Below are 8,736 nucleotides of genomic sequence, written 5' to 3'. Positions count from 1 at the left end.
AATGGGCAACCCTTTCAAGATGACCCGACATACAGAAATGGAAAGCACTGTAAAAGTGTGAAATAATGAACTCAGAGTAGTCCAGTGTATTGGGACTGAAATTACAAATGAGATGAAGTCCAGGTGTCTGATTATCAGAATCATCAGGGTGGTCTACAAGAGAGAGTGTGTGTGTGTGAGAGAGAGAGAAAAAGAGTGAGAGAGTGTGTGTGTGTGAGAGAGAGAGAGAGAGAGAGAGAGAGAGAGAGAGAGAGAGAGAGAGAGAGACTCACATGGCCAGAGTGCATGGTCACATGTGCTGTGCATGTGCTGGTGGGTCAGATCAGCCTTTCCCTTTTAGCCTTGACCCTAGTCACTGATTCAGGTGCAGCTCTCACTGGATCTTCTCTACAGCACAATCAGCATGAGTGCAAACACTCACACTGAACCTGGATCTGTAAAAGGGGTGCCTTCACAACTAACCAGCTGCACAGAAAAGAAACAGCATGAGAGAGAGAGACTGAGTAGGAAGGTGAGAGAGGAGGGGAGAGACAGACTTAGAGAGAGAGAGAGAGAGAGAGATAGAGGGAGTTTTAGAGAGAGAGAGAAAGACAGAGAGAGAGAGAGAGAGAGAGATTGGGGGAAAGGGCAGAGACATGGTCTGAAAATCAATCACTGTCTCGTTCCCTGTGAAGTGCATGCTGACTGTCCCAGCTGTTGTGGAAAATAATCAACGACATGGTGGTAAACAGCAGCTGTCTTTCTGTCTGGGTCTCCTCTCCTCTCTCTTCCACTGAGCCTCCGTCACTTGTGCATTGGACACTGCTGCAAAATCACAGTCTAGGCTAGAGGTCAGGGATTCGGTGAAGGTTTGCTCCACAAAAGTCAGATAGCTCATATCTCACATATCTTACATCGTACATGTGAAGGTTTGTGTGTGTGTGTGTGTGTGTGTGTGTGTGTGTGTGTGTGTGTGTGTGTGTGCGACTCTGTATGTGTATGTATGTGTGTGTGTGGTGTGTGAGAGAGAGTGTGTGAATGAGAATAGCCCATCAGCACTCTTGTCTGTGATGTGCATTAGGGCCCAGCTTAACCTGAATATCCCTGCTGTCTCCGTGGTGACAGTTACCAGGCAATGGCACAGTCCGTGCAATGAAAGGGAGACGTGCTGTGTAAGTGTGCGCTGAAGGTCACCTGTCAGCGGTCACCTGCCCTTCTCTAGTCTCACATATCTCGCCCACACACACACACACACACACACACACACACACACACACACACACACACACACACACACACACACACAGGTCATTATTACATAATATAATCCCCCATCCAATACTCCATGGGTGCAGTCATAGCAGCAACAACAATACAGACACACACACACACACACACACACACACACACACACACACACTCACACACACACACACACACACACATACAATCGGCACAGATTATTTGGAGAGAAAAGAATGGATGTGTGAGTGCTTTTAAAGTAATTACTGTAAAATAAATCCTCCCTCAGAGGTTAGTGTGTTGTATTTGACTACAGCTGATGCTGCGCACACACACACACACACACGCACACACGCGTATGCTCACAATGTGGAAAGACTTCTTTAACCCCCCCTGCACCAGGACTGCACATGAGGACTATATACGTGTCATGAGTGTGTGGCGTGTGAATGGGAGGTGCAGGAGGAGGGGTGAGAGAAAAAAAAAGAGAAAGAGAGAATGAAACACAGAGAGAGAGAGAGAGAGACAGAGAGAGAGAGAGAATATGACAGAGCTGTAACACACATTCCTGAGGGCAGCACTCGGTCTGTATGGAGCTCATTGTTCCTAATCCAGTCACGAGAATCACATGCAATGGCAGAGCTCTCTCTCCATCTCTCTTTCTCTCTCTCTCTATCTCTCTCTCTATCTTTTCCTCTCTCTCACACACACACACACACGCTCTGCTGATGAGCACTAATATGCTGTATTGTCCAGTTTCCTCTTTTTCTTTTACTGTCCTACAACCCATCCCTCCTCATCTCTCTCCCTCCCTCTCTCTCTCTCTCTCCCTCCCTCTCATTCTCTCTCATTCTCTCTCTTCCACTCTTTCTCTCTCCTCCCCCAGTGCCAGATGTGACCTATTGCATGGCCCATCTGTCTCACACATCTCAATGCACCAGCGCTGCCATCACTGTCATCATCCAGAATCTCGCCCTCCTAATGCCAACACATTCCCCCAAAAGATGCCCATTACAGGACCCTGACTGATGATCATTCAGGTTGTAGCGTGGACTCTGGTTTCATTCTCTCCTTGAAGCCATAATGCCGTGTCATCCTCAGCCGACATCTGTGTCAAGGTGCCCTCTTATCGCTGTGTTCTCACACACAGACATGCCAGGTCTGCTTTTCCACCTTTCCTTTTTACCCTCTTTCTCTGTCTCTTCTTCTTTTTCTCTGAGATTTTGTCTTTCAGTGGCTTTCTCTCCCTCTCTCTCTCTCTTTGTCCCTGCAGCAGTGTTCTCTGCACTGTGCCATCACTGCTGTTGCCATGGAGAGTGGTGTTTCAGTGTTCCACATGCTTGCACGACCTTGTGTAACACACACACACACACCTACACACACACACACACACACACGCATACACACTCTCACAAATATACATACAGTCACACACACATGCAAATACATAGTAACATACTTCACACATGTGCTCACACATATTCTCAAACAGACAGACACACAATTTGTATGTGCTACATACGGCGCATTGTGCCAGAAACTGTGATGGTGATGATTTCATTGTGACTCACATGAGAGAAGTGTTTGCACACAAATACACACACACACACACACACACTCTCTCAAACGTGCTCCTGTTGAGTATACCGTTCCATCATGTTGTCATGGTAATTACTGCTTTCTCGACCTCCTGCAGATTTGTAATGTATTGTTTATTCCCAGTGATGAGGGACAGTGCGAAGAATGCCAAATCACCACATGGGATTTGGTGTATGAATACTCACCATGCTTAAGCACAACCAGAGAGTACACACGAGAGTCACGAGAGAGACGGATGTGCCTGCAAATTACTCACACACACACACACATACACACACACACTCTCACAAAAATCACTTTGAGTTTGAATATGCATGTAAGGCTAAATTCAGCTCTTTGCCAGACATATTACACCAGCAGGCGACAACCTCAGCTCGGGACAAAATGGCCCTGTTGTTGGAGATGACGGTGCAATTTCTCTGCTCTGCTGGCTCCCCGGAGGCAGACATGAGAAACTGAGTCTCTGAGAGCCTCACCTCTGCCCTCACACGCACCAGCAGGCTCAGCTGCAGTAGTGGCCAGATCTTATCGCTACGGTAAAACTACACTACCCACCGTGAAGCGTGAATTCACCAGGGAGCTTTTGGGAGAGTTGCCGCACAGCGTCCTGTCGGAAACAGCAAAGTTGAGTTTAAGAAAGGGGCAGCGGGTGCAGGCCGGCCCTTTCTCATTTAATGTCTGCTTGCAGAATGCTTTCCTGACAGGACCAGCAGTATAACCAGCCAAATCTAAGAGATTATCATCCAACTGTTAACTAGGCCACTATCCTGTAGGCATCATGGGTAATTCTTAAGAGGCAAGCTGACCAGAGCTGTGTGTTACAGGCATAGCTCTCTCCCAGATACTCACCACTATGGCTATAGTGTTAGATTTGAACACTTTTAGAAGCAATATCAAACAAACTGGAATGACTAACACCTTGTGTTACACACTTGTGTGAAAATACATGCACACGGCATACGTTAACACTTACACTTTGTCGTGTTAGAAAAGAAGGTGGGGGTGTCATCACGCAGAGTTGCCTGTGGGGATGATCTGTTCTGGGTTGGGGTGTGTTAATGTGCCCCCGGGCTATGTGGGAACAGTGGGATAGTGGGTGTCGGTGACTCTCCGATGGCACTTGCTTGATGTCGTGATTCAGCGAAGCCGTTTTGAAGGACATTGCTGAGAGGGAGTGGGTGTGTAGCCATGAGCATTCTCTCTCTCTCTCTCTCTCTACATTGCTCTTCTACTCTTCCACACCAAAGTGCTTCCTCTTAATCTATGACATTTAAATAGCTTCACGAGGGTACCAGGTGAAGTGTATAAGTGTGTGTTTGGACAAATAATATGTATGTGGGCTCTCGTGTGTTCATCTGTCTAGTAACATCTGTCTGTACTCCTGAATAATATACTTGAGCTTCTACACTTTCCATTCGACTGAATCTGTCAGTCTGAGGCAGTGAATATGAGCTAAATGACAGCTCTGTCAGTTTGACTTAATCTACATATTGAGATAAAACAATATCTACTTGTGTGTGAGAAATTGTGTTATGGTTTGTCTCTTGCCAGGTCAAACCTATTGACAGGGATCACACATTATTTTTGACTGGCTAAGCTAAATTTCCCAGATCTAGAACCATGAATGAGAAAGAGAGGGAGAGAGTGTGTCCTGATAGTGCTCACTGTAATTACCCTTTGTGCGACAGGATGAACAGAAACGTAAAGACTTCCATATGTGGGGATTATCATCAGATCATGCTGGGAGCCCTTTCATGTTGCTACGGGCTATGGCCACCCCAGCTCTAATAACTGAATGCTTTCAGAATGCTTTGGTATTAAAAAGTGATCTGGCATATTTAAAGTAGTTCAGTATTTAACACTGGCATTTGCTTTAAAATGACAATATGATGGCTTTCTTTTGTATTTTTATGTGAAAGTGTTTCATGGTCTTCATGTATGTGACTTCGCTTTTGAGTCAGGCACTTTCCAGATTCAATCTATTGAATCCAAATGAAGAAAGCCAGCAGAGCACCATCAATAGGAAAGGTTCTTTGGAGGGCAGAATTAGTGATGATCAAAGAATATGCTAAATGGTTTCTCATGGATTTTCTCTCAGATATTGATCATGACAGAGGCCAGAACAGGTTGAATACATGGGTATCCGAGCACACATACACGCATGTCCAGTATTTGATGGCTCCCCTGTTCTGTTTTCTCTCTCCCCTTGGGCTTGGGGGGTTCTGACCCAAAAGATTTAAGCAGCAGGTGCCGGTGCAGGTGCCTCACCTTAGTCAAGCCAACCAACCATTAATCGGACTGGATGTGGACTCTGTGATCCAAAAAGTCAATAAACATAACAGGCCTCAGGGGCAGCCATGAAAAATCAATGAATTCGCCAAAAGATCCACTGAGCTCCCGTTAAATGAAAAGGTCACCCCTGGAGCTAAAAAACGCACACCATTATTATTAGCGAAATAAATAACAAAACGTGCGTCTCCACACAACAATTTTTTGGTAGTTAAATAAAACCAAGGGCTCTTTTTGTAAATATTGAGTTTGTTTCGGCAGTGTCAGTGGGGGCTGCAAAACAAATGCTGCTGAATTTTGAAGTGCCCGCGTCGACCACAGTTGACTCACAAAGGCCGCAGCGCGTATGAAGATGTTATTTTTTTTTACTCTCCACATGATGCAGCATGACAGCAGACAGAGACGTCATGCGCGAACAAAGCCACTCCAGTGCTGGCAGGAATAAAAGGGTTACTCTGTGCCTCAGGGAAATCCTGTGCCGCGCGCTGCTCCCAGATTCGGTTGGGGAGGCCAAGTTTGAGACATCACACTGGCCCACTGAGAAACATCTGGAGTTTCTTATCTAATTAAGGCTTGTTGTCAGTGAGTGCGCTTTGAAAACGACTCAGGCTGTGTATTTGAATGTCAAAACAGCACAGCTTCCCCCTGCACAATGGAAATGTTTTATCCTTTTTACAACAACTGACAATCTAATAAACACTCACTCTGTTTTTTTTATGCAGACATGAATATGTGGATACAAACAGTGACAGAAATGAGTTGAAAAATGCCAGTGACACAGTGGCTCAATCTGTCTATATTATGGCTAACTGCTAGTCCCATACAAAAATACCCAGACAGCCTCTGTGTGTGTGTAAAACTCTGATGCTATGTCCTCCAGATGAAGAGAGATGGCTCCACACCTAGATTGTTGTGAGGGGCTTTACATTATTGATGAGGCCACATTCAGCGCATGTCTGCTGGGCTCCGGGAGGGTGCAGGTCCCCCTGATTCAGCAGTCTGCTCTCCAGCACCAGCCGCTTTCAGCCCAGTCAGCTCTACAAAGGAGAGACAGAGGGAGGGAGAGGGCTGAAACATAGACAGAGAGGGGTAATCATGGTCGCTTATATCTTTTGCGGTTTAGGGTCCACCTTAGCAAAGGATCATTGATATCCAGAACTGCAACAAGCTTCATTAACATCCCTGCCTGCCCACTACCCACCATTCACACACACACACACACACACACACACACACACACACACACACACACACACACACACACACACACACACACACATTCACACCCTTTTCCACCCACCCCACCACACACACACACAACCAGATGCTCCTCTATAATTTATTCCTTACAGTACCCAAAGGACTAATGAAAGCACGGACGCCTCTTCAACGTCCCGATCTGCATTCCTCTCTATAAACTGTGCGATGGGCCCTCGGCCTGGGTGACTTTGGCTTAATTAGTATTTCATCCCCAGGGAAGAACCAGAGCAAACACAGGGAGAACAAGGTGTAAAACCCCACGGCCTGCTGAGGAAGGAATCACAGCAGTCAGGCCTGAATTACACACCCCTTTAAAAAAATATAACACTAGATAACACAAGATGAGTGGTAAATAATGGCCGTCGGCCATAATATACCAAATCAAAAACAAGAAGAAAAGAAAAGAAAATGGAGCAATCTGTTCCGGTGCTGGTGAAGGAGGATTTTGGTCATTTAGATTTCATGGTCGGCATTTTTCAATGCGCCTTTTTGGTGTGTGTGTGTGTGTGTGTGTGACTGCTGAGATCCGCCATCTTTGCTGTTCTGCCAGTGCATTTATGCTGACAGTATCAGTGTGGTGGTTGCTAACAGAGACAGGCCTCGTTGCATGCATCAACCTTGGGTGCTTTGTCTCACTGAGTGTAAAGCTTAAATATTTCATGGCACACAACAGGACTGTGTTACTCAACACAATGTGGCTTTGTTACATACTATTTCTTCACTCTCTAGGAGAAATGGCACCATAATTATGCCTTAGGAGGGGCTGATTAATTTTTTAATGGATTCAATGTTTTATTCATAGTCTTTCCAACTCTATGCTGTGAGGAAAGAATGGGAACTGCAAGGGCAAATGCCCCACAAATACATGCATTCTCTAAAAAATCCAGCATATTCACAAAGTGTGTGTGTGTCCATGTACATCTGTGTGTAGCCAATGTGTGCGTGTGCATGTGTGTGTCAATGTGCACACATATTTTAGGTCTCTGAGAGATAGAAAGAATAAGAAAAGAAGAAGAGAAAGGATATATCATGTTTCCCGTTGACTTTCTTTTCTTGGCCAACACCGCGCTCTCCCGATTCTTCTCTTGTTTCTTTGTGGGTGCGTAATCCAGGGAACTCATAAAAAATAACAAATGGTCGCACTCCAAAACTCTTTTCTTGCTTTTAATCCATTTTAGCACAGGGGTTAATTGACAAACGTTTCGGCCTGATGGCCTTCGTCAGTGTATTACCGTTGACTTTCTCCCATACCTCAAGGTCAATGATCACATTATTCCTATGGCCATGTTTGCTGACGTGGAAAGTAAATTGGACAACTGAGGTTGAAGAACAGTCAATGAAAACATTAATTGGCAACATGCAAGCAATTGATTGCAATGAATTGCTCTAACATGTCTTCTAGGCTGTGAATTAATGGGTAAATGTGGCGCTTTTAAGAAATAGCATACAGTATAATTTGGAAAGTGACTGTTCTAATAATGTAGTGTTACTTCAGTACAGAAATTGGGTGGCCTAATAATGTCATATATAATTCTAATAATACGATATTAATGTAATTGAGTTGTTTATTGTTGTGTACATCTCTAACACACACACACACACACATGCATGCATATACCTGTTTCATCACAAACTTCTGTAAAATAATTCTGATCATTCTGTAAAATGTGCAACAGTATACAGCCATGACCACTGGCTGACAGACAGATTTTCAGATACACTATCACATTAGCCACTGATGATGATTGTTTTAGAGGATGTGATAGCAACAGCATTGAACCTCTATTAGAGTGTAAGATTAGCTGCTGCTGGTTGGATTAATGATATCAGTGTCTGTGTGCCCAGCTGTTCCCTAAAACAACCCCCAACCCCTGCCCCCACCCTTGCCCACCCATCCCCTTTCTGACTCCCCAATTTGCAGCCATCAGGCTAATGAGATTGATTCCTTGCACTCACTCTACATGGACAGAGAAGAGCAAGCAGGTGCCACTTATCAGCCAGATGACCCTTTTTTTTATTAGTTCATTTTGTTTTTTTCCAGCCTTAATTCTAATGCTCAAGAAGAGACACAGAAGCTAGGCTACATCAGTGACATCAAGGCATGAAATATAGCCTACAACCTTTGAATCAAGAAATGTCCTTATGGACCAGTAGAATCAGCTGGCCTTTCATGACACAAACTGTTAAACACCAAAAAAAAATGGTGGTGACAGTAGCCTAAGAATAAGATTATGCAATGAAAAAAAGAACAATTTCCATCTAATAAGCTACCTGCTATGCTTTTAGCTGTAACAGTGCTTAAAATGATCACACTCGATATGTCCTTTCGTGGTCTACCTGCTAGTGAATGTTGATGCATTTGATTAT

Source organism: Alosa alosa, chromosome 2, assembly GCF_017589495.1.
Source record: "Alosa alosa isolate M-15738 ecotype Scorff River chromosome 2, AALO_Geno_1.1, whole genome shotgun sequence".
Lineage (NCBI taxonomy): Eukaryota > Metazoa > Chordata > Actinopteri > Clupeiformes > Clupeidae > Alosa > Alosa alosa.
The sequence above is the reverse complement of the archived record's forward strand: the minus strand, read 5'-3'. Positions refer to the sequence as shown.